Here is a 27,119-nt window from a genome sequence, read left to right as displayed (position 1 = left end):
TGCATCTGACCCCTCCTACAAGCAAGAAAGAGGCATGATACTTAGTGTACCTCTTTGAGTCTTGGAGGTAAAAAATCATGGTAACCATTTCCAGCTTGGTTATGGCAATTGAGTGCCTCCACATGCCACTCTGAAATCTAATTACTCCCATTGAATTTAGGTTTCGTTTGGAGCAGCACACTGGGGCATGCTACTCCATCCTGTTTACCAAAAGCTGCTAGTTCTGGGGCCCAGAACTAGAGAAGGCACTGCCACAGGTCCAGCCTGCCAGGGAAGTTTCTCTGCTACTTGGGCCATCTGATCCATCAGATCCAGTGGTGCTTGAAGTGGCAGTGGCAGATAGAGATGCTCATTGGAGGCTTTGGCAGACCCCTGTAAGTGAATCACAGGACAGGCCCTTAGGATTTTGGACCAAAGCCCTGCCATCATCCCCTGTGGATAACTACTCTCCTTTTGAGAAACAGCTTTTGGTTTGCCTTAGTAGAGACTGAACACTTAACCACAGGCCACCAAATTACCATGTGACTTGAGTTGGCTGTTGTCTGACTCAACTTGCCATAAAATTGAGCATGCACAGCAGCAGTCCATCATCAAATGGAAGTGATATATACAAAATCAGGCTCAAGCAAACCCTGAAGGCACAAGTGACCATGAAGAAGTGACCCAAAAGCCCGAGGTCTCCAGTTCTGCTACACTCCCTTTTCTTCCCCAGCCTGCACCTATGGCCTCATGGGGAGTTCCCTATGATCAACTGACAGAGGAAGAGAAAACTCAGGCTTGTTTAGTAGATGATTCTGTGCAGTGTGCAGGCACCGCACCCCCTTTCTGGGACATTACCTGAACACTCTTCCCTTCTGTAGATGATAAGGAGCTGTGGAAGGTTTTTTGTTTTGTTTTGTTTTTGTTTTAATTTTGAGACAGAGTTTCGCTCTGTTGCCCAGGCTGGAGTGCAGTGGCTCGATCTTGGCTCACTGCAGCCTCTGCCTCCTGGGTTCAAGCGATTCTTTTGCTTCAGCCTTCCGAGTAGCTTGGACTACAGGCGCACGCCACCACACCGGGTTAATTTTTGTATTTTTGGTAGAGACGGGCTTTCGCCATGTTGGCCAGGCTGGTCTCAAACTCCTGGCCTCAAGTGATCTGCCTGCCTCGGCCTCCCAAAGTGCTGGGATTACAGGTGTGAGCCACTGTGCCCAGCCAGAGCTGTGGAAGTCTTTTAAGCAGGGGTTAGCTTTTAGGTAGACAACATTGGCTGTCATGGGAAGAATGGCCTGACTATGGGTTTGGTTCTGACTTTGATCTGGATCCCAGATGAGGGCTTAGTCTGGTTTTTGGGTCAGACTTGGGCTCCAGTGCAGGACCCTATCTGTGTGCCTGAGGTCAGCATGGAGGCCTCAAAATGTGACCTGTGTGTTTGGCTGAGTTTGGGTTTCCCAGGGTAGGGTCTACTCTGGTCTTTGGGTCAGACTGGGACCCTGAAGAAGACCTGGTCTGGGTGTGTGTCAGACTGGGGACCCTTGGGCAGGACCTGACCTGTTTGTGTGGGCTAGACTGGACATTGCAGGGTAAACCTGACCTGTGTGCCTGCACAGCTTGGGGATCTCAGGAAAGGACCTCACTTGTGTTTCGGACTGACTGGACTCTAGAACCCAGCCTGCTACCTGGATTAGACTGGAAGCCTCAAGGATGACCTGTGTGTTAAGTCAGAATAAACTTCATGTCAAGCTTAGGCTATGTTTGGGAGAGACTGGGCTCCAGGGAAGTGCCCGCCTGTTTATTTGTTTCAGACTGGGTGTTGTTCAGACAGGGCAGGTTGTGGTCTGTATGACTTGCTCTATAAGACTTCCTTAGTGAAGCCCTATACATCCAGATATTAGTTGGGACTTCCTCAGGAGTTGGGAGGAGGACAGAGAAAATAAACCAAGAAGGATAAATAGGTAAATGCAATTTTATTACTGGAGGTGAAAACAAAGAGCATTCTAAGAATTTAACAAGCAACAGTTGACCAACAGGGAACCTGCTGTTGAGCCCATAATGTGCTGAGGAAATTCGAGCCTGTCCCTGAGTACTGCCTGCTTATCTCTTCTCAGAGATCATAGCCCCAACTTCCCAAGTTAGTAAAGTCCCTCACCATGGCAGTTTCCAGTCTCATGTTCTGCAGCCTCTTTGGCTTCTCCCCAGCCTTCTGGGCTGTTTCCTTTCCACAGAGCATCTTTTCTACATGTTGCTGGATCTCCCTAGTCCTCACCCCATAAATGACAGGATTCAAGGCTCCTGGAAGCAGCAAGTATATGGCACTGAGTAGATTCTGGACATCCTGGGACACAGTCTTGGCTACTCAGAAGGTGATGGAAGTGGAAAGACCAGAGGTAGATGGAGAGGATGACCAGTAAGTGGGAGCCACACGTGTGTAAGGCCTTGGCTTGGGCTCCCCAAGAAGAGATCCGAAAGGCAGCATAGATGATGTGGGTGTAGGAGGTCCCCAGCAGGGCCAGATCAGAGGTTACAGTGACCAACCACATAGCCAGCCCTAGCCAGTTGTTGAAGGTCAGGTCTCCACAAGCTATGCTCAGCAGTGCAATGTACTCACAGGTGAAGTGTTGAATCACTGCTGTCCGGCAGAATCGGGCTTTTGCAGTTAGCACCACCAAGGGCACTGCCACTCCCAGGCTCTGTGTCAAGGCAAGAATGGCTAGCAGTCCCAGCAGCTGGGAGGTCATCAGGTCAGAATAGCAGAGTGGGTGGCAGATGGCCACGTAGCAGTCCAGGGCCATGGCCAGAGGAAGTTGTAGTCCAGGAGGAAGGTGAAGTAGATAAAGAACACCTAGGCCAGGCGGCCATGCAGCGATATGGGGTTAGCATAATATACAAAGCCTCCAGCATTTTAGGCATCACGGCTGTGGCAGCACGAATGTTGACAGCCAGGAGCACAGTGATGAGCATATACGTAGGCTGACACAGATTTTGCTGGGCAACCACTGTGTGAATGACCAGGGCATTGGCAGAGATGATAGTCACATAGAGGAAGGCAAGAGGCAGGACCAGAAGGGGCCACCACACGTGAAGTCCAGGGAAACCCACCAGGAAGAAGTTGGTGCAGGAGATGTTGAAGGTGCTTGTATTTCCATCCTCACCCATTAGCTTTGGCCCTGGGCTGGCACCAAGAGTGGGGATCAGAGACTGTTAGAACAAAATGGTCAATTTTAAAAAGCCTATTTCTGTTGTAGACACTGAGGAATTCGTGATGAAAGCCCACTTCTTCATGTATGTATTCCTTTGGGGCACAGATAAGTACTAAGCCAGTTGTTGTGGGAACTACACAGTTGAACAAGACAATCTTTGTCCTCAGGGAGCTCTTGGCCTTATGTATGTGAAATGTAAACTTACAAGATACTTGTTTACTTGTGATGTTTCAGATATTTGCTCAGTAAAAGATTAGGAGGAGAAGTAGGTGTAGTATACACAGGGGAAAAAGAATGACAGCCAGAGGCAAAACAAGAAAGGTTAAAAGAAGACTATTGATTTAGAGGAAGAGAAAGTATTTGAAGAATCTTTGATCTAAGGAGGCTGGGAAAGCCCAAGTGGGGCTTAACAGGGAGAGAAGAACCAGCCAGGAATGATGGCATCACTTGTGTGCTTGGGACACACTGTGGCAAGGAGAGATGGAAGTTGCTGAGGAAGAATTCTGGTCTTCCTGGATCACAAGAAACAGGCTGCAGAGACTGCTTCCTTCGTAAGTCCTTGTAGATTGGCTGTGGTGCCTCCTGCCTGGCCTTGTCCTCAGTGTCATGGATGATGAGTTTGCTTTCCTTTCAGAATGTAAGTTCCAGGAGGGCAGGGATAATAGCATGCTTCTGGTGGGCTCACTGGAGCTCCAAGCACAGAGCCACCATAGAGGCGCAGGACAGGCTTGAGAATTGCTTGTTGAGTAGGTGCGTGAGGAACAGGAAGAAGACAGTAGGAGGCTGAACATTTAATTGGGATCTTACAGCAGTTGTTTCAAAGCTTTGGCCAGGGGCCAGGACTCTTCTACATACCTGATACTCCACAAACAAGGCAACATTCAACAGTCTTCAAGCTTTTTTTTTTTTTTTTTTTTTTTTTTTAAGAGGTAGGGTCTTGCTATTTTGCCCAGGCTATTTTTGAACTCCTGGGCTCAAGCAACCCTCTTGCCTCAGCCTCCCAGGCATGAGCCACTGCGCCTGGTCACTTCAAGCATTCTTAATCTCAGCAGCAATATGAAGAGTTAGCATTTATTCAGTACTTGCTACATGCCAGACATGGTTCCAAGTGTTTTCCATGTGATATCTCTTTAATACTTGCAGAAATCCTAAGAGACAACTTTAGCTGTCCCTTCTTATCTGCGGGAGATTAGTTCCAGGACCTGCTGTGGATACCAAAATCTGCAGATGCTCAAGTCCCTTATATAAAATGGTGCTGGGAAAACTGGATATCCATATGCAGAAGAATGAAACTAGATGCCCTACCTCTCATCCTATACAAAAATCAAGTCAAGATGGATTAAAGACCTAAATGTAGGACCCAAAACTATAAAACTACTAGAAAAAATATGGATCAGGGAAATGATTTAGACATTGGTCTGGGAAAAGACTTTATGAATAACCTCAAAAGTACAGGCAACAAAAGAAAAATAAGCAAATGGGATTATATCAAATTAAAAAGCTTCTGTACAGCAAAGGAAATAATCAACAGAGTGAAAAGACAACCTACAGAATGGGAGAAAATATTTGCCAGCTATTTATCTGACAGAGGATTAATATCCAGAATATATAAGGAACTCAAATATTTCAATAGCAACCCCCCCACAAAGCAATTGATTAAAAATGAGCAAATGATCTGAACAGAAATTTCTCAAAAGAAAGATAAAAGGGCAATAAATATATGAAAAAATGCTCAACATCCCTAATCATTAGGGAAATACAAATCAAAACCACAATGAGGCAGGCTCTCACCCCAGTTAGGATGGCTATTATCAGAAAGACAAAAAAAAAAAAAAAAAAATCCTGCAGAGGATGCAAAGAAAAGGGAACTCATATACACTGTTGTTGGGACTGTAAACTTTAATAATACAATAAACTATTAATAAGCCACTATGGAGAACAGTATGGACGTTCCTCAAAAAACTACAAATATAGCTAGGTGCAGTGACTTATGCCTGTAATCCCAGCCACTTTGGGAGGCTGAGGTGGGAGGATCACTTGAATCCAGGAGTTTGAGACCAGCTTGGGCAACATAGCAAGACCCCATCTCTACAAAAAGTAAAAACATTATCTGGACCTGGTGGTGTGCACCTGTCATCCTGACTACTCAGGAGGCTGAGGCGGGAAGATTGCTTGAGCCCAGGAGGTCGAGGCTACAGTGAGCTATGATCATGCCTCTGCTCTCCAGCTTGGATGAGAGTGAGATCCTATCTCAAAAAACAAGCAAAAAACAAACCCAAAAAACTACAACTAGAGCTACTATATGATCCAGTAATCCACTACTGAGCGTTTATCTAAAGGAAAGGAAATCAATATATTGAAGAGACATCTATTTTACCATGTTTATTGCAGCACTATTCACAATAGCCAAAATATGGAATCAGCCTAGGTGTCTAACAACAGATGAATGGCACATATACACAATGGAATATTATTCAGCCATAAAAAGGAATGCAGTCTTGTCATTCACAGCAATATAAGTGGAAGTGGAGGACATTATATTAAGCGAAATAAGCCAAGAACAGAAAGTTAAATACTGCATGTTCTTACTCCTATGCACAAGCTAAAAAACAGTTGGTCTTGGTCTTGTAGAAGTAAAAGCACAGAGGAGTTGAGGCTGGAGAAGGTAGGGGGGAAGGAAGGATAGGGAGGGATTTATTAAAGATACAACATGACAGCAAGATAGTAGGAATAAGTTCTAGTGTTCTATACACTGTAGGATGACTACAGTTAACAATATATATAGTTTCAAATAGCTAGGATAGTAAATGTTCTCAGGACAAAGAAATGACGTATTTGAGATGATGGATATTCTAATTACTCTGATCTAATAACTATACTTGTATGTATCAAAACATCACCATGTACCCCATAAATATGTACCATTATCTGTGTCACTAAAAAAAGTTTAAAAATTACATAGAGTTTACATATAATCTATGCACATCCTCCCATATACTTTAAATTGTTTCCAGATTACTTGTAACACCTAGTACAATATAAATGCTAGGTAAATAGTTGTTATACTATATATATATATTTTTTTTTGAGACGGAGTCTCACTCTGTCGCTCAGGCTGGAGTGCAGTGGCACGATCTCGGCTAACTGCAAGCTCCACCTCCTGGGTTCATGCCATTCTCCTGCCTCAGCCTCCTGAGTAGCTGGGACTACAGGTGCCTGCCAGCATGCCCAGCTAGTTTTTTGTATTTTTAGTAGAGACAGGTTTTCACCATGTTAGCCAGGATGGTCTCGATCTCCTGACCTTGTGATCTACCCGCCTTGGCCTCCCAAAGTGCTGGGATTACAGACGTGAGCCACCGTGCCCAGCTGTTATACTGTATTTTAAATTTTGTATTTTTTTATTGTTGTATTCTTGATTTTTAAATTTCTTTTCGACTATTTTTGATCTGCAGTTGGTTGAACCTACAGAAGTCAGACCCATGAATATAGAGGGCTGCATGCATAATACTATTTATTAACCCAGTTTATAGCTGAAGACACTGAGATTTAGAGAGGTTAACTAATGTTCTTAAAGTATCATAGGTATACCTTTAAATGATAGGGCTGGGATATGACTTAGTGACTTAGGTATGTCAATGGTAAAAGGTGGAGTTCAGCTCCAATCTCAGGTTTACCTCTCTCCAAATCCCCCATAAATTTATTGTTGCCTCACCATGACAGCCTGCAGTAGTCTCCAGTTGGGTTGCAGCCTGCAGTGTCTTTGGTTTTGCCTCTGCGGAGCTAAGGCTGGAGGTCAGGTCAGTGCCGAACTCCAAGGCACTATGAGGCTGATTTATGAGGGATGGAAAATTAGACCTGTGGCTCCAGGGGAGAAGCCTGAGGAGATTCCCAGAGGGTAGTCATTTCAAAGGTCACTCAAAAGGAGGAAACAAGGAGAAACCCAGAAGAACCCATCTTTCCCTCAGAGAGGACCTGAGGAGAGGGCCGGGTGGAGGTGACAGTGTCCAAATTTTTTTTTTTTTTTTGAGACAGAGTCTCACTCTGTTGCCTAGGCTGGAGTACAGTGGCACAATCTTGATCTCGGCTCACTGCAACCTCCACCTCTTGGGTTCAAGCAATTCTCCTGCCTCAGCCTCCCGAGTAGCTGGGATTACAGGTGCCTGCCACCATACCCAGCTAATTTTTGTATTTTTAGTAGAGACAGGGTTTCATCATGTTGGCCAGGCTGGTCTTGAACTCCTGACCTGAAGTGATCCACCCGCCTCAGCCTCCCAAAGTGCTGGGATTACAGGTGTGAGCCACTGCGCCAGCCCCTGTACTAACATTTTTTTCTCTATGGCTCTTGGTATTTTTCACAGAGCAATCACTTCTGCTAAGGGATTTCCCCTCTTTTACAGATGAGCCATTAGAGGTTCAGGAAGAGCAAGTGAGGTTTCAGAACAGGTCCCATCCCAGGGGCATAAACAGGCATAATCTGGATATCACTGACTAGGATGACCTGGGGCTAAGCTGAGGGAAGGGGCTCTTGCAATTTGAAGGTTAAATGGACACTTAGGGGGTACCCAAAGTCAGGAAAGAGCTCTGGGTGACAATAGGAGAGCCTAGTGGTCAAGACATGGATCTGATTTAGGGACTGTGTGTGTGTGTGTGTGTGTGTGTGTGTGCACGCACATGCAAGCTGGGATTGGTGAGGAATTTACTTCTGGGTGGTTCAGAAATTAGGGCAGAGAGTGCAGTGTGTACTCAGCTGTGAAAAACTGGGAACCACAGAGGCAGGGGCTTGCTCCTCCAGGGAGGCATCCAGTTTGTCCTCTGGAATTTGGAAATAGGACTAAAAAAGCTCCCTTTTTCTCTTTTTTTATGCCTTCTTTGGATCTTCTTTTTGTGATTTCATTTACTCTCCTTTGTTGGTTTATTAGTTGTTCCTCCTTGTTGTCTTATTTCCTCTTGGTTGCTTTAGGGTTTATAGTACCTATCTTTAACTTATCACAATCTATCTACAAGTACTATTAAGTCCTTCACAAATAGTGTGAGATTTTTATAACAGGATACTTTCATTTCCCCTCTGCCAGCTTTTGTTATTGTTGTCAATATGTTTTATTTCTGCATTAATTATAAACTCTGTAAGGTTCAGTGAGTTCCTCTTCAAAGGTTTAACTTGTTCAACTTCCTTTTTCTTTGTTCCTAAAAACAACTCCCTTGCACCTCCTCACCCATAGTTACCTGCTTAGTTACCCACTTTGTAAACAACTCTTCCCATCAGTCCCAACCTGAAACTCACATCCGCCTTCCCTTCCTTGTTTAGGAAAATATTCACAAATAGCCAATAGCTTAGATTGTGTGGTCCAACCCCAGCCCATGGGGATATGACACAAAGGTAGGGATGGTGTTAGGGATAAAAACCCTTTCCCTCTTTCTTTGGTGTGCTCTTGCAATTGTGACTGATGCAGGCAGCGCCCTTCTGCAGAAGTAAACTTTGCCTTGCTGAGAAGTTCTCTGTTTGAGTGCTCATTCTCTTGGTGACTCTTAGCTCTTATTTCCAACAATTTGGGGGCTCATCTGGGATCACATTCTCCTCCAGGGAAGGGTCTCCAATCACCTCTCATGAGGAGATGCGTCCTGCTGCCTCGTTGTGGTGGCCTCAGGGGTAAGGAATCGGAACACACCTGGCGTGACAAATAAACCTGAATGCTCAGCAATGGGGGAGGAAAAGGCCTACAGATACCATGGTGGCCAGGTAACTTTGTGCACAAACCAAGGTAAGAAAAACCATGGGGGCAGTGGTGTACTTCCTTGGCGGTCGGGACATCCTGGAGGTTGAAAGTGTGTGAATGAGATGCACAGTTAAGTGAGATGCGAAAGCAGGGGATTGCAAGAAACCTCCACTGGGGTGGGGGTGTTTAGCCTCCAGGGAAAGGGTGCAAGAAATCTCTAGTAGGAGAGGTTGAGCCCCACAGAACCTCCAGGGGAAAGGGTGCAAGAAATCTCTAGTAAGAGAGGTTGAGCCCCACAGACTCAGAAAACTCAAGGAAACACCTAACACCTCCAGGATGGGAAATACCCCAAGCAAGGCAGAAAATAAAAAGGACAAGACAGACAATAAAATTCCCTCTGATAGCCTACCGAGGAAATATAAAAGCAAAGGAATCAAGCCAGAAGGCCAGGAAATAAAAAGAGGAAAAGGGCAAAACAAATGTTTCAAATGTGGAAAAATAGGTCACTTTAAAAGAGAATGCACTGAGTGGGAAAAAGAAAAGGAAGTCATCCCACTTACGGCTTTTGAGGAAGAATAGGGGGGTCAGGGGCTCTGTCTTATCTATCTTGAGTCCCACCAAGAGCCCTTGATAAATTTAAAGGTGGGACCCAATTACCCTGTATTCATGGATTAGTGCAAAGGCTTGTAGAAAATGCCCTTAGAAAGAGTGCCAAATAACTAGTCCATGCAAACATGTGAGCTATTTGCCCTAAATAAAGCCTTACATTTTTAAAAAAAATCAGGAAGGAACAATTTATACCGACTACACATACGCCTTTGGAGTAGTACATACATTTGGAAAAATCTCAACTGAGCAAGGCCTTATCAACAGTAAAGGTCAAAACCTAGTCCACAAAAAGTTAATAATACAAGTATTAGATAATCTCCAGCTACCTAAGGAAATATTTGTTGTTCATGTCCCAGGACACCAAAAGAACCTCTTCTTTGAATGTTGGGGAAATAATCTAGCTGACCAAATAGCCAAGCAAGCTGCCTTTTCCCAAGCTGCACTCATTTTTCATTTAACCCCTCACCTTCCCCCTTCAACCACACTCCCCATCTCCCATGCAAATCAGGAAAAACCAAAAAAAATTAGGAACTGAGGAAAACCCAGAAGGAAAGTGGGTATTACCAGATGGAAGGGAAATGTTATCCAAGCCTCTTATGAGGGAAATACTGTCACAACTTCATCAAGGATCTCATTGGGGCCTTCAAGCTATGTGTGATTCAGTCCTTAAAGTCTATGGGTGCATAGGAATATACACCCTCGCCAGACAAATAGTGGATGGTTGCATAGCGTGCAAGAAAAAAGCTAATAAGCAAATCCCGAAAAGGCAACCTCCCAGGGGAAGAAATCCAGGGTTAAGGCCCTTCCAAAGCGTCCAAGATGACTATACTAAAATTCCCCCAATAGGCCGCCTCAAGTATTTACTAGTAATAGTAGACCATCTTACCCACTGAGTAGAAGCCATTCCCTTCCCAAGCACAACAGCCAGTAATATAGTCAAAAGCTCTGTTGGAACGTATCATACCCAGGTTTGGACTAATAGAAAAGAAAACATGATTTGGATAATGGGACCCACCTCACTGCACACATCATTAAGGGGTTAGCCTGAATATTAAAAATAAAATGGGAATATCATACTCCCTGGCACCCGCCCTCATCAAGGAGGGCAAAGAGAATGAATCAAACTCTTAAAAAAAAAATCACTTAACCAAACTAATCTTGAAAACTCAGCTACCATGGACAAAATGCCTTCCCATTGCCTTACTAAGAATCCAAACTGACCCTCAGAAAAATCTTGGCTTGTCCCCTTATAAGATGCTCTACGAGCTGCCCTATCTTAATTCTACTGCTGACCTTCCTACATTTGAAACAAAAGATCAGTTCCTTAAAAACTATATATTTGGTCTGTCTTTCAGTCTTCCACCCTTTCCTCCCTCAGGACTCAAGGACCCTTAGCACAGACTCCACCCCTCGAATTTCCAGTTCACCAACACCAACCCAGAGATCATGTCCTTGTCAAAAACTGGAAAGAGGGAAAGCTCGAGCCCACCTGGGAAGGACCTTACCTGGTGCTCCTCATGACTAAGACAGCAATCCAAACTGCTGAAAAGGGGGTGGACCCATCATACTCCAGTTAAAAAGGCATCGCCCTGTCCAAAGCCATGGAGTGTTGTCCCAGGGCCAACTCCCACTAGAATAACGTTAAAAAGAAAAGTTTAATCTGTGTCTTCCTCCTTTTCCTCTTCTTCCCAGCTACCTCACATCTTATTCCAAAGCCAAAGAAAGCTAGCCTCTTGAGAAAAGTACTCCTGCAGCAAATGAGCACAGGGCAGTCATTGGAAGTTCTGTTTTGGTTGGGGAGATGTGGTCTGGACCACCAAGTATCAAGGCTGGACCTCCCCAGGAGGAGATTGTGCTAACCTAAAGCCTTACATCCACTTTACAAAAAAGACAGCTCCTTCTAATCGTCAACTCCAACAATGTAACCCTGTGCAAATCTCTGTTACTGTCCTACCTCTACCGACACTAACCCCACTCTAGGTTGCTTCTATGGCATAGGAGCTGATGTTCCTGGAATAGACTCTATAGGATCCTTTGAAATGAGCTTCATTGCTCCTCCAACCTCTCCCGTCCTTCACCTTCTAAACCTTATTCCGATCAAACAGCTGTTCTTTCTATACCCAATGATGAAACTATAGTTGACATTGTAGAAGTTAAGGATTTAAAACAAACCCTACCCATAAAACCGGGTATCAAGATGTAAATGCCTGGCTGGAATGGATTAAATATTCCGTTTGCACCCTAAATAAAAGCAATTGTTATGCTTGTACAATGGGCAGGCCAGTAACCCAAATTGTTCCCTTTCCACTTAAATGGTCCTTCAACTAACAAGGTATAAGCTGTGTGGTAGCTCTCTTCCAAGACCCCACAGCCTGGGGCAATAAGGCATGCCAGACTCTCTCGCTGCTATTCCCAGAAGTTAAAGGCTCTGCAGGTCAGCCCCAAGAGCCATCCTGCCTCCAGTTAACAATGTAAATTTTATCTCATGTCTCCCATGACAAGGGGAAAATTTAGCATTCCTTGGAAGCCTAATGGGATGCAGTGAATCCAAGCCTTTTCAGGAGCTAACCAATCAGTCTGCCCTTGTTCATCCCTGAGCGGATGTATGGTGGTATTGTGGTGGGCTACTATTGGGTACTCTGCCAAGTAACTGAAGCAGCACTTGTGCTCTAGTCCAGTTGGCTATCCCTTTCACTCTAGCCTTTCGTCAACCAAACAAAAAGAACAGTCATAAAAGAAAAAGTGCCCCTTATGGGTCCTTTAACCCTCGCATTTATATAAATACCACTGGAGTTCCACAAGCAGTGCCAAATAAATTTAAAGCCCCAAATCAAATGGCTTCAAAATTTAAATCTAGACTGTTCTTGTGGGTAACTGCAAACAAAAATGTAGATTGGATAAATTACATTTACTATAATCAACAGCGTTTGTTAATTATGCCATTAAAGGAATAGCTGAACAATTAGGCCTTACCAGCCAAATGGCCTGGGAAAATAGGATTGCCCTTAACATGATATTAGCTGAAAAAGGTAGAGTATGCGTTATAATTGGGACCCAATTCTGTACTTTCATCCCTAATAACACCACCCCTGATGAAACCATGACAAAGGCGCAACAAGGTCTTACTACCTTAGCCAACGAGTTAGCTACAAATTCTAGAATAAACGATCCCTTCACTAATTTAATGGAAAAGTGGTTTGGCAAATGGAAGGGACTCATGATCTCAATCCTCACCTCTCTTGCAGTTGTAACAGGTGTACTCATTCTTGTAGAATGCTGCATTATACCCTGTGTCTGCGGATTGGTGCAAAAACTTATTGAAACGTCTCTCACTAAAACCTTCTCCAATTCTCTCCCGCCTTATTCAGATAAACTGTTACTCTTAGAAAATCAAGAAAAACAACAAAAGCAAAATATATTAAACAAATTTGAAGAGGAAGAATTATAAAAATCAAAAGGTGGGAAATTGTAAGGTACAGTGAGTTCCTCTTCAAAGGTTTAACTTTTGTTCAACTTCCTTGTTCTTTGTTCCTAAGAACAACTGCCTTGTACCTCCTTGCCCCTAGTTATCTGCTTAGTTATCTACTTTGTAAACAACTCTTCCTGCCAGTCCCAACCTGTAACTCACATCCCCCTTCTCTTCCTTATTTAGGAAAATATTCACAAATAGTCAATTGGGTCAGCTTAAATTGTGCGGTCCAACCCCAGCCCATGGGGAAATGACACAAAGGTAGGAACTGCGTTAGGGATAAAAACCCCTTCCCTTTTTTCTTTGGTGTGCTCTTGTGATCGTGACTGACACAGGCAGCACCCTTCTGCAGAAGTAAACTTTGACTTGCTGAGAAATTCTCTGTTTGAATGCTCATTCTCTTGGTGACTGCCAGCTCTTATTTCTAACAACCCCACCAGGTATCATTATTTCTTAGACTTTAAACAGTTTGTTAGGGGGAGGAGCCAAGATGGCCGAATAGGAACAGCTCCGGTCTACAGCTCCCAGCATGAGCAATGCAGAAGACGGGTGATTTCTGCATTTCCATCTGAGGTACCGGGTTCATCTCACTAGGGAGTGCCAGACAGTGGGCACAGGTCAGTGGGTGCGCGCACCATGCGTGAGTCGAAGAAGGGCGAGGCATTGCCTCACTCGGGAAGCACAAGGGGTCAGGGAGTTCCCTTTCCTAGTCAAAGAAAGGGGTGACAGATGGCACCTGGAAAATTGGGTCACTCCCACCCGAATACTGAGCTTTTCTGACGGACTTAAAAAACGGCGCACCAGGAGATTATATCCGGCACCTGGCTCAGAGGGTCCTACAACCACGGAATCTCGCTGATTGCTAGCACAGCAGTCTGAGATCAAACTGCAAGGCGGCAGCGAGGCTGGGGGAGGGGCGCCCGCCATTGCCCAGGCTCGCTTAGGTAAACAAAGCAGCCCAGAAGCTCGAACTGGGTGGAGCCCACCACAGCTCAAGGAGGCCTGCCTGCCTCTGTAGGCTCCACCTCTGGGGGCAGGGCATAGGCAAACAAAAAGACAGCAGTAACCTCTGCAGACTTAAATGTCCCTGTCTGACAGCTTTGAAGAGATCAGTGGTTCTCCCAGCACGCAGCTGGAGATCTGAGAACAGGCAGACTGCCTCCTCAAGTGGATCCCTGACCCCTGACCCCCGAGCAGCCTAACTGGGAGGCACCCCCCAGCAGGGGCAAACTGACACCTCACATGGCCGGGTACTCCAACAGACCTGCAGCTGAGGGTCCTGTCTGTTAGAAGGAAAACTAACAAACAGAAAGGACATCCACACCAAAAACCCATCTGTACATCACCATCATCAAAGACCTAAAGTAGACAAAACCACAAAGATGGGGAAAAAACAGAGCAGAAAAACTGGAAACTCTAAAAAGCAGAGCGCCTCTCCTCCTCCAAAGGAACGCAGTTCCTCACCAGCAACGGAACAAAGCTGGAGGGAGAATGACTTTGACGAGCTGAGAGAAGAAGGCTTCAGACGATCAAATTACTCCGAGCTACAGGAGGATATTCAAACCAAAGGCAAAGAAGTTGAAAACTTTGAAAAAAATTTAGAAGAATGTATAACTAGAATAACCAATACAGAGAAGTGCTTAAAGGAGCTGATGGAGCTGAAAACCAAGGCTTGAGAACTACGCGAAGAATGCAGAAGCCTCAGGAGCCGATGTGATCAACTGGAAGAAAGGGTATCAGTGATGGAAGGTGAAATGAATGAAATGAAGTGAGAAGGGAAGTTTAGAGAAAAAAGAATAAAGAGAAATGAGCAAAACCTCCAAGAAATATGGGACTATGTGAAAAGACCAAATCTACGTCTGATTGGTGTACCTGAAAGTGACGGGGAGAATGGAACCAAGTTGGAAAACACTCTGCAGGATATTATCCAGGAGAACTTCCCCAATCTAGCAAGGCAGGCCAACATTCAGATTCAGGAAATACAGAGAACACCACAAAGATACTCCTTGAGAAGAGCAACTCCAAGACACATAATTATCAGATTCACCAAAGTTGAAATGAAGGAAAAAATGTTAAGGGCAGCCAGAGAGAAAGGTCATGTTACCATCAAAGGGAAGCCCATCAGACTAACAGTGGATCTCTCGGCAGAAACTCTATAAGCCAGAAGAGAGTGGGGGCCAATATTCAACATTCTTAAAGACAAGAATTTTCAACCCAGAATTTCATATCCAGCCAAACTAAGCTTCATAAGTGAAGGAGAAATAAAATACTTTACAGACAAGCAAATGCTGAGAGATTTTGTCACCACCAGGCCTGCCCTAAAAGAGCTCCTGAAGGAAGCGCTAAACATGGAAAGGAACAACCAGTACCAGCCGCTGCAAAATCATGCCAAAATGTAAAGACCATTGAGACTAGGAAGAGACTGCATCAACTAACGAGCAAAATAACCAGCTAACATCATAATGACAAGATCAAATTCACACATAACTATATTAACTTTAAATGTAAATGGACTAAATGCTCCAATTAAAAGACACAGACTGGCAAATTGGATAAAGAGTCAAGACCCATTAGTGTGCCGTATTCAGGAAACCCATCTCACGTGCAGAGACACACATAGGCTCAAAATAAAAGGATGGAGGAAGATCTACCAAGCAAATGGAAAGCAAAAAAAGGCAGGGGTTGCAATCCTAGTCTCTGATAAAACAGACTTTAAACCAACAAAGATCAAAAGAGACAAAGAAGGCCATTACATAATGGTAAAGGGATCAATTCAACAAGAAGAGTTAACTATCCTAAATATATATGCACCCAATACAGGAGCACCCAGATTCATAAAGCAAGTCCTGAGTGACCTACAAAGAGACTTAGACTCCCACACAATAATAATGGGAGACTTTAACACCCCACTGTCAACATTAGACACATCAACGAGACAGAAAGTCAACAATGATACCCAGGAATTGAACTCAGCTCTGCACCAAGCGGACCTAATAGATATCTACAGAACTCTCCACCCCAAATCAACAGAATATACATTTTTTTCAGCACCACACCACACCTATTCCAAAATTGACCACATACTTGGAAGTAAAGCTCTCCTCAGCAAATGTAAAAGAACAGAAATTATAACAAACTATCTCTCAGATCACAGTGCAATCAAGCTAGAACTCAGGATTAAGAATCTCACTCAAAACCACTCAACTACATGGAAACTGAACAACCTGCTCCTGAATGACTACTGGGTACATAACGAAATGAAGGCAGAAATAAAGATGTTCTTTGAAACCAACGAGAACCAAGACACAACATACCAGAATCTCTGGGATGCATTCAAAGCAGTGTGTAGGGGGAAATTTATAGCACTAAATGCCCACAAGAGAAAGCAGGAAAGATCCAAAATTGACACCCTAACATCACAATTAAAAGAACTAGAAAAGCAAGAGCAAACACATTCAAAAGCTAGCAGAAGGCAAGAAATAACTAAAATCAGAGCAGAACTGAAGGAAATAGAGACACAAAAAACCCTTCAAAAAATTAATGAATCCAGGAGCTGTTTTTTGAAAGGATCAACAAAATTGATAGACTGCTAGCAAGACTAATAAAGAAAAAAAGAGAGAAGAATCAAATAGATGCAATAAAAAATGATAAAGGGGATATCACCACCGATCCCACAGAAATACAAACTACCATCAGAGAATACTACAAACACCTCTATGCAAATAAACTAGAAAATCTAGAAGAAATGGATAAATTCCTCGACACATACACACTCCCAAGACTAAACCAGGAAGAAGTTGAATCTCTGAATAGACCAATAACAGGATCTGAAATTGTGGCAATAATCAATAGCTTACCAACCAAAAAGAGTCCAGGACCAGAAGGATTCACCTCTGAATTCTACCAGAGGTACAAGGAGGAGCTGGTACCATTCCTTCTGAAACTATTCCAATCAATAGAAAAAGAGGGAATCCTCCCTAACTCATTTTATGAGGCCAGCATCATCCTGATACCAAAGCCGGACAGAGACACAACCAAAAAAGAGAATTTTAGACCAATATCCTTGATGAACATTGATGCAAAAATCCTCAATAAAATACTGGCAAACCGAATCCAGCAGCACATCAAAAAGCTTATCCACCATGATCAAGTGGGCTTCATCCCTGGGATGCAAGGCTGGTTCAATATATGCAAATCAATAAATGTAATCCAGCGTATAACCAGAACCAAAGACAAAAACCACATGATTATCTCAATAGATGCAGAAAAGGCCTTTGACAAAATTCAACAACGCTTCATGCTAAAAACTGTCAAGAAATTAGGTATTGATGGGATGTATCTCAAAATAATAAGAGCTATCTATGACAAACCCACAGCCAATATCATACTGAATGGGCAAAAACTGGAAGCATTCCCTTTGAAAACTGGCACAAGACAGGGATGCCCTCTCTCACCACTCCTATTCAACATAGTGTTGGAAGTTCTGGCCAGGGCAATTAGGCAGGAGAAGGAAATAATGGGTATTCAATTAGGAAAAGAGGAAGTCAGATTGTCCCTGTTTGCAGACGACATGATTGTATATCTAGAAAACCCCATTGTCTCAGCCCCAAATCTCCTTAAGCTGATAAGCAACTTCAGCAAAGTCTCAGGATACAAAATCAATGTACAAAAATCACAAGCATTCTTATACACCAATAACAGACAAACAGAGAGCCAAATCATGAGTGAACTCCCATTCACAATTGCTTCAAAGAGAATAAAATACCTAGGAATCCAACTTACAAGGGACGTGAAGGACCTCTTCAAGGAGAGCTACAAACCACTGCTCAAGGAAATAAAAGAGGATACATGCAAATGGAAGAACATTCCATGCTCATGGGTAGGGAGAATCAATATCGTGAAAATGGCCATACTGCCCAAGGTAATTTACAGATTCAATGCCATCCCCATCAAGCTACCAATGACTTTCTTCACAGAAATGGAAAAAACAACTTTAAAGTTCATATGGAACCAAAAAAGAGCCCACATCGCCAAATCAATCCTAAGCCAAAAGAACAAAGCTGGAGGCATCACACTACCTGACTTCAAACTATACTACAAGGCTACAGTAACCAAAACAGCATGGTACTGGTACCAAAACAGAGATATAGATCAATGGAACAGAACAGAGCCCTCAGAAACAATGCCGCATATCTACAACTATGTGATCTTTGACAAACCTGAGAAAAACAAGCAACGGGGAAAGGATTCCCTATTTAATAAATGGTGCTGGGAAAACTGGATAGCCATATGTAGAAAGCTGAAACTGGATCCCTTCCTTACACCTTATACAAAAATCAATTCAAGATGGATTAAAGACTTAAACGTTAGACCTAAAACCATAAAAACCCTAGAAGAAAACCTAGGCATTACCATTCAGGACATAGGCATGGGCAAGGACTTCATGTCTAAAACACCAAAAGCAATGGCAACAAAAGCCAAAATTGACAAATGGGATCTAATTAAACTAAAGAGCTTCTGCACAGCAAAAGAAACTACCATCAGAGTGAACAGGCAACCTACAAAATGGGAGAAAATTTTCGCAACCTGCTCATCTGACAAAGGGCTAATATCCAGAGTCTACAATGAACTTCGACAAATTTACAAGAAAAAAAGAAACAACCCCATCTAAAAGTGGGCAAAGGACATGTACAGACACTTCTCAAAAGAAGACATTTATGCAGCCAAAAAACACATGAAAAAATGCTCACCATCACTGGCCATCAGAGAAATGCAAATCAAAACCACAATGAGATACCATCCACACCAGTTAGAACGGCAATCATTAAAATGTCAGGAAACAACAGGTGCTGGAGAGGATGTGCAGAAATGGGAACACTTTTACACTGTTGGTGGGACTGTAAACTAGTGTTCAACCATTGTGGAAGTCAGTGTGGCGATTCCTCAGGGATCTAGAACTAGAAATACCATTGGACCCAGCCATCCCATTACTGGGTATATACCCAAATGACTATAAATCATGCTGCTATAAAGACACATGCACACGTATGTTTATTGCAGTATTATTCACAATAGCAAAGACTTGGAACCAACCCAAATGTCCAACAATGATAGACTGGATTAAGAAAATGTGGCACATATACACCATGGAATACTATGCAGCCATAAAAAAGGATGAGTTCATGTCCTTTGTAGGGACATGGATGAAATTGGAAATCATCATTCTCAGTAAACTATCGCAAGAAGAAAAAACCAAACACCGCATATTCTCACTCATAGGTGGGAATTGAATAATGAGAACACATGGACACAGGAAGGGGAACATCATACTCTGGGGACTGTTGTGGGGTGGGGGGAGAGGGGAGGGATAGCATTGGGAGATATACCTAATGCTAGATGACGAGTTAGTGGGTGCAGCGCACTAGCATGGCACATATATACATATGTAACTAACCTGCACATTGCGCACATGTACCCTAAAACGTAAAGTATAATAATAATAAATAAATAAATAAATAAAAAATCAACAGTTTGTTATATCCTAAAGAGATTTAGAAAAATATGACAAAAATAAACATATGGTTGCAAAATCCATTTATGTTGTTGTATGTGACTGTAGTTTATTTTATTGTTGCTAGCAGCCCAATGTATGAATATATTATAATCTATTTACATAGTCTATTGATGAAGAACACTTATGTTATTTCTGGTTTTTTACAGTTAGGAGCAATGCCACTATGAATATTCTTGTACAAGTATTTTTAGATGCCAATGTGCCTGAAGAGATTTGCTGGGTCAAACGATATGCATATCTTCAATTTTACTAGATAATGGGAAGTTGTCTTCCAAATTGCACTTATTTATAATCTCACCAGTAGTGTATGAAAATGCTCATTGACATCTGCTGTGAAATTATTATATATGTGCAAGTGTACTATGTCTATGTGATAGATATGGTGAGATTGTACAGTGCACAACCTGGACATTTGTATTTGGGATGCTTAAGGTCAAATATTTTTCCATGTCTTATTTTGTGAAGTGATTGTCCAAGTCTTTTGCCCATTTTACTATTGTCTTTCTCTTATTGATTTGTAGTTGTTCTTCATATATTCTGGATACTAGTTCTTTGTTGGTTAAATGTATTACAAACATCTCTAAATCTGTGGCTTGCATTTTCACTCTTTTATGATGTCTTTCGATCTAAATTGTGTCTAGTACACAGGCCACCTTTTTGTACAAATTACGAAAAGGCTTTCTCTGATGGTTTGACATCTTGCTTTTGTCAGATGCCTTTGTTCAGGTTAAGACATACTATTACATAAAAGTTACGGCTTTGCTTTTTTATATCAAAAGTTCTTAATTCCAATGTAGTCAAATTTATTTCACCTTTTCCTTTTCATTTTTAAAAAAGGTTTGTGCTTTTTGTGTCCTGTTAAGAAAGACTTTCATTAACCTAATGTCATAAAGATACATTCATTTGTTATCTTATAAAAGCTTTATGGTTTGGTCTTTAACATTTAAATGTACCTGTCTTTAGCATTTTCAATAGATATTTAACAACTATTTAACAAATATTTCATAAGTCCTACATCCTGGAAACCCCCTCAGTCCCATGCAATGGGGAACATTTGATCACCATAGTCACCACTTCTCAGAATCTACTGTGGCAAAGAGCATCATGTCCTCTCTGTTATTAAATCCCATGGACACTTTAAAAACATCATGTAACAATATCATGTATTACATCATGCACACACCCTCTTCTGAGATGTGATAATACAGAGCGCTCACCATGAGTTCAGTAAGTTTCTGTGGTTTAGTGTAGCACATTCACTTTGTCTTTGCTCTCTTGTGTTTATCTGTCTCTTAGGTTTCTGTATGACTTTGTGACTTTTGTAGGCTTTGCTGAAGATTTTGGGGGGTTAGAGGGATGGGTCACAATATACAGTATGTGTATTTTTGCCATTTCTGAGTTGTCCTCCCATCTTTCTCATCTTCCTTTTCTCTAGAATGGTGTGCCATTTTCCTCAGATAATAGTTCCACCTACTCTTAAACATGTTTTTAGCTTTTAATTTTGAAATAATTTTATATGCAAAAAATGTTGCAACAACAGTATAAAAAAATTCTTGTATACCCTTCACACCAATGCCCAATATTAGCATCTTACATAGCCATCGTACAGTTATCAAAATCAGAAAATTAATATTGGTACAATATTATTACCTAATTTATAGACCTTATCCAAATTCTGTCAATGTCCACTAATGTCCCCTTTTCTCTTCCAGAATCCAATCCAGTATTACATGTTTGCGTTTAGTTTTCATGTCTCCATTGTCTTTAATTTGGAACAGTTCCTCAGTTTTTCCTTCTTTTTCATGATCTTAACTCTTGAAGAGTACTGGCCAGTTGTTTTATAGAGTTTCCTTCATTTTGGGTCTGTTTCATGTTTCCTTTGATTAAATTCAGGTTATGCATTTTTTTGCAAGAATAACACAGACGTGATATTTTGTCAGCCGGGCATGGTGGCATGCACCTGTAGTCCCAGATACTTGAGAGACCAAGGTGGGAGGATTTCTTGAGCCCAGAAGTCGAGGCTGCAGTGAGCCATGATCACGCCACTGCACTCCAGCATTGGTGACAGAGTGAGACTCTGCCTCAAAAAAAAAAAAAAATTGTGCCCTTTGTGCTTTTTTCAGTAAATCAGTTCAGGAGACACATGATGTCATGTTGCGCCATTGTTGGTAGTGTTAACATTGATGACGTGTTGAGGAGACTGCCAACTTCTCTACCATAAAGTTATTATTTTTATCTTTGTAATTAATAAGTACCTTTCAAGAGAATATTTTGAGACTATGTACTTATCTTATTTCTCATCATACATTTGCCCACTAATTTTAGCATCCATTGATTATTCTTCAGCGGAGCATTTATTACTGAGATGTTTGCTAAAAATGGTGATTTTTTACATTTATCAATTATATAATTAATTATTAATTAATTAAAATTATTATTGTAATTACAATAATAATTACATTGTAGATATATTAATTTATTTCTATTTTTAAAATTTATTAATAAAATTAATTTATTTTTTACATTTTCAGTTACATTTATAGTTAATTTATTAATTATAAATTTGACTACATTAGAATTAAGAACTTTTGATAAAGAAAAGCAAAGCCATAACTTTTATGTAATAGTATGTCTTAACCTGAACAAAGGCATCGGACAAAAGTAAGATGTCAAGCCATCAGAGAGAGAGCCTTTTTGTAATTTGTACATTAATAAATTTTACATTTATTAAATAACTAAATGTAATTAATCACATGTATTATTTACATTTACATTTATTAATTGTAATTAATTACATTCACATTATTAATTGTATTCTACATTGTTAATTATAATTAATTTTTACATTTATTAATTACATTTATTAATTTTTACATTTATTAATTTATAAATTTTACAGTTATCAAGTTTGCTAAAAATGGTGATTTTTTATTTTTTTATGTTTATTAATTGGAATTCCACTGCAAAAAAGAGCTTTTCCTTCTCCTTTATTTGTTTGTTTTTCTTAATCAGCAAGGATTTATGGATTAATATTCTAAAGGTTATATATTACTATCATAATTTATTTTATTGCTCAAATTGTCCATGATTTGGTTATTATAAACTCCTTCAAATTGGCCACTCTGTCCTTCTGACAGGTCTCATTATATTTGAGCACTTTTTAACTTTCTGACACTACAGGATAATCCAGAATTGAATCAAATCAGCCATTTTCTCCAAGCATCCCTGATTCCTTTATTTATTTACTTTTTTTGGAGAGTAATATTTATTGGAGTGGGCATTGTCCTCTCACTGTCTATCTTCAAGCACTTGTCAATGTATTTTCTCTAACAGTGACTTTACTCTTAAAAATACTGTTTTACCAATACTTTATTTTTTATGCTAATAACTTTCATTTATTGAATACCTGTTATATGTCATGCCCTGCCCTAAGTCTTTTATTAAAATTGTGGTAAGAAGGCTGGGTGCGGTGGCTCACTTCTGTAATCCTAGCACTTTGGGAGACCCAGGAGTTTGAGACCAGCCTGAGCAACATGGCAAGACCCCATCTCTATTAAAAAAAAAAAAGTAAAATTAGCCAGGCATGGTTGCATCTACCTGTATTCCCAGCTACTTGGGAGGGTGAGGTGGGAGGTTTGCTTGAACCCAGGAGGTTGAGGCTGCAGCGATCCGTGTTCACACCACTGCACACCAGCCTGGGCAACAGAGCGAGATTGTCAAAAAATAAAAATAGAATAAAATAAAATAAAATAAAAATAAAATAAAATAAAATAAAATAATGGTAAGAATACTTAACACGAGAGCTACTGTCTTAAACTTTAAAGTGTACAAAATAGTATAGTTTACTGTAGGCGCAATGTTGTACAGCAGGTTTCTATAACTTACTCATCTTGCATAACTGAAACTCTACTCGTTGAACAGCAGCTCCTTGCTTCTCTCAACCCCAGCCCTTGGCAACCACCATTCTACTCTCTTTACCAGTTTGACTATTTCAGATATCTCCTATAAATAGAGTCAAGACTTATTTGTCCTTCTATCACTAGCTTATCTCACTTGACATAATGCCCTCCAGGTTCATCCATGTTGTCACATATGGCAGGATTTCTTTCCTTTTTTAAGGCTGAATAGTATTTCTGTGTGTGTATACACCACATTTTCTTTACCTTTTCATCGGTCAGTGGACATTTATGTTGTTTCCATATCTTGGCTATTGTGAATAATTGCTGCAATAAACATGAGAATGCATATATCTGTTTAATATCCTGATTTCAATTCTTTTGGATTATACCAAGAAGTGGGATTTCTGATCATATGATAATTCTGTTCTTAATTTTTTGAGGAACTTCCATGCTGTTTTCCATAAAGGTGTCATATTTTACAATTTCTACACATCATTGCCAACACATAGTTTTTTTTCATAATAGCCATTCTACCAAGTGTGAGATGATATCTTGTTGTGGTTTTAATTTGCGTTTTCTTGATGATTAGTGATGTTGAGCATCTTTTTAAACACCTGTTAGTCATTTGTATGTCTTCTTTGGAGAAATGTCTACCTAAGTGGATAAATGCCTTCTTAAGTCCTTTGCCCATTTTTCCCAAATTAGCTGATTTAATTTTTTGCTATTGAGTTGTAGGAGTATCTTGTATATTTTGGATATTAATCTCTTATTAGATATATGGTTTGCAAATATTTTCTCCCATCCTGTATGTTGCCTTTTCACTCTGTTGATTTTTTTTTTGATGTGCAAAATCTTTTTAGTTTGATATAGTACCAGCTATGTAAGTTTTATTTTTGTTGCTGGTATGAGAAATCATTGTAAGCCCAATGTCATGAAGTGTTTTACCTATGTTTTTTTCTAGGAGTTTTAAAATTCCTGGTCTTATCCTTAAATCTTTAATCCATTTTAAGTGCATTTTAGTGTGTAATATACGGGTCTAAATTTCATTCTTTTGTATTAGGATATTAAATTTTCCCACACAATTTGTTTAAGAAACTATTCTTTTCCCTCATATATTCTTGGTACTCTCGTTGAAGATCAATTGACTGTTTAAACATGGGTTTATTTCTGGGGTATCTATTCTAGTCTATTGGCCTATGTATCTGTTTTATGCCAGTACTATACTGTTTTATCTATTGTAACTTTGTAATATATTTTGAAATCAGAAAGTGTGATGCTTTTAATTTAGTTCTTCATTCTTAATATTGCTTTGGATATTTGGGGTCTTTTGCAATTTTATATGAATTTAAGGATTTTTTTTTCTATTTCTGTAAAAAATGCCATTGGAATATTTGTAGGAATTGCATTGCATCTGTAGATAGATTTGGGTGGTATGAGCATTTCAACAATATTAAGTCTTCCAAACCATGTACATAGGATGTGCTTTCATTTATGTATGTTTAATTTTTTTCATCAATGATTTGTGGTTTTCAGCATGCATATCTTTTACCTTTTTTGTTAAGTTTATTCCTAAGTATTTTATTATTTTTGATGCTATCATAAATGGAATTGTTTTCTTAAGTTCATTTTTGGATAGTTTGTTTTAACATATGGAAATGCAACTGATTTTTGTATGTTAATTTTGTATCTTGCAACTTTACTGAATTTGTTTATAGTTCTAACAGTTTTCTTGTGGCATTGTTCAAATTTTCTACATATAAGATTATGTTATCTGCAGAGGAAATTTTACTTCTTCCCTTCTTTATTAGTCAGTTTGCACGCTGCTGATAAAGACATACCCAAGACTGGGAAGAAAAAGAGGTTTTAATGGACTTACAGTTCCATGTGGCTGGGGAGGCCTCAAAATCATGGTGGAAGGTGAATGGCACATCTCACATGGTGACAGACAAGAGGAGAGAGGCAGTGCAGAGACACTCCCATTTTTAAAACCATCAGATCTCATGAGACTTATTCACTATCACGAAAACAGCAAGGGAAAGACCCACTCCCATGATTCAACTACCTCCTACCAGGTTCCTCATACAATATGTGGGAATTATGAGAGTTGCAATTCAAGATGAGATTTGGGTGGGAACACAGTCAAACCATCTCACTTTCTGATTTATTTTTTGTTGTTTTTTGAGATAGGATCTTGCTGTGTTGCTCAGGCTGGTGTGCAGTGGCATGATCATGGCTAATTGCAGCCTTGACCTCCTAGGCTCGAGCGGTCCTCCCACCTCAGAGCCTCCCAAGTAGCTGGGACTACAGGGGCATGCCATCACTCCCACCTAATTTTTAAATTTTCTGTAGAGATGGAGTCTCCCTGTGTAGCCCACACTGGTCTCAAACTCTTAGGCTCAAGTGATCCTCCTGTCTCAGACTCCCAAAGTGCTGGGATTATAGGCATGAGCCATTGCACCTGGTCCCCTTCTGATTTGGGGGTCTGTTATGTCTTTTCCTTGCCTAAAATATCTGACTAGGACTTCCATTACTATGTTGAATAGAAGTGGTGAGAGTGGAGATCCTTGTTCAGATCTTAGAAAAGCTTTCTGTTTTTTGCCATTAAGTATGATGTTAACTGTGACCTTTTCATACATGGCTTTTATTATGTTGAGATAAACTCCATGTTGAGTTTTGCCAAATGCCTTTTTTTGCATCTGTTAAGATAAGCATATGATCTTTATCTTTCAATCTCTTGATGTGGTGTACCATATTGATTGATTTGTGTATGTTGAACCATCCTTGCATCCCATGGGTAAATCATAGTATATAATCCTTTTAATGTGCTGCTGAATTTGGTTTGCTAGTATTTTGTTGAGGATTTTTACATCTGTGTTCATCAGGGATATTGGCCTGTATTTTCTTTTCTTGCAGTGTCTTTGTCTGGTCTCACTCTGTCACCCATATATTATGTTAGAGAGAGAGAGAGAGAGAAATAGATTTATCACTGTATACTCCCATCTTAGTACTGCAATTGCTGCATTCCATAAGTTTTGGTATATTGTGTTTTCATTTTTGTTTGTCTTAAGATATTTTATAATTTCTCCTTTGACTCAATGGTTATTTCAGAGTGTATTGTTTAATTTCCACATATTTGTGAATTTTCCAGTTTTCCTTCTTTCGTTGATTTCTAATTTTTTTCATTGTGGTTGGAAAATGCACTTCATATAATTTAAATCTTCTCAAATTTGTTGAGACTTGTTTTGTGACCTAACATGTGATCTATCCTGGAGAATGTTTCATATATGTTTGAGAAGAATGCACATTCTGTTGCTGTTGGGTGGAATGTTCTGTATATGTTTGTTAGGTCTAGTTAGTCTGTAGTGTGTTTAAGTCCACTGTTTCTTATTGATGTTCTATTCATTGTTCAACATAGGGTATTGAAGTATCCTACTATTGTTGTATTTTTGCCTATTTCTCCCTTCAGCTCTTCAGAGTTTGCTTTATTTAGGTGTGCTGATACTGCATGCATATTTGTAATTGTTATATGTTCTTCTAAATTGTGCCTTTTATCATTATATAATGACCTTCTTTTATCTAGTGACAGTTTTTCACTTAGAGGCTATTTTTCCTGATGCCTGTATAGCATGGAATATTTGCTATACAAATTTTTCTGTTTGCATGGAATATCTTTTT

General features: G+C 40.5%; 1 pseudogene; it reads right to left on the bottom strand.

The window, feature by feature from the left end:
- Positions 1 to 2,083: 2,083 nt before the first annotated feature.
- LOC129008684 (olfactory receptor 52Z1P-like) lies at positions 2,084 to 3,135 on the bottom strand (annotated as a pseudogene).
- Positions 3,136 to 27,119: the final 23,984 nt, after the last annotated feature.

This window comes from Pongo pygmaeus, chromosome 9, assembly GCF_028885625.2.
Source record: "Pongo pygmaeus isolate AG05252 chromosome 9, NHGRI_mPonPyg2-v2.0_pri, whole genome shotgun sequence".
NCBI classification, from domain to species: Eukaryota; Metazoa; Chordata; class Mammalia; order Primates; family Hominidae; genus Pongo; species Pongo pygmaeus.
Note: the sequence above shows the minus strand (reverse complement) of the source record. Positions and strands in the feature narration are given on the sequence as shown.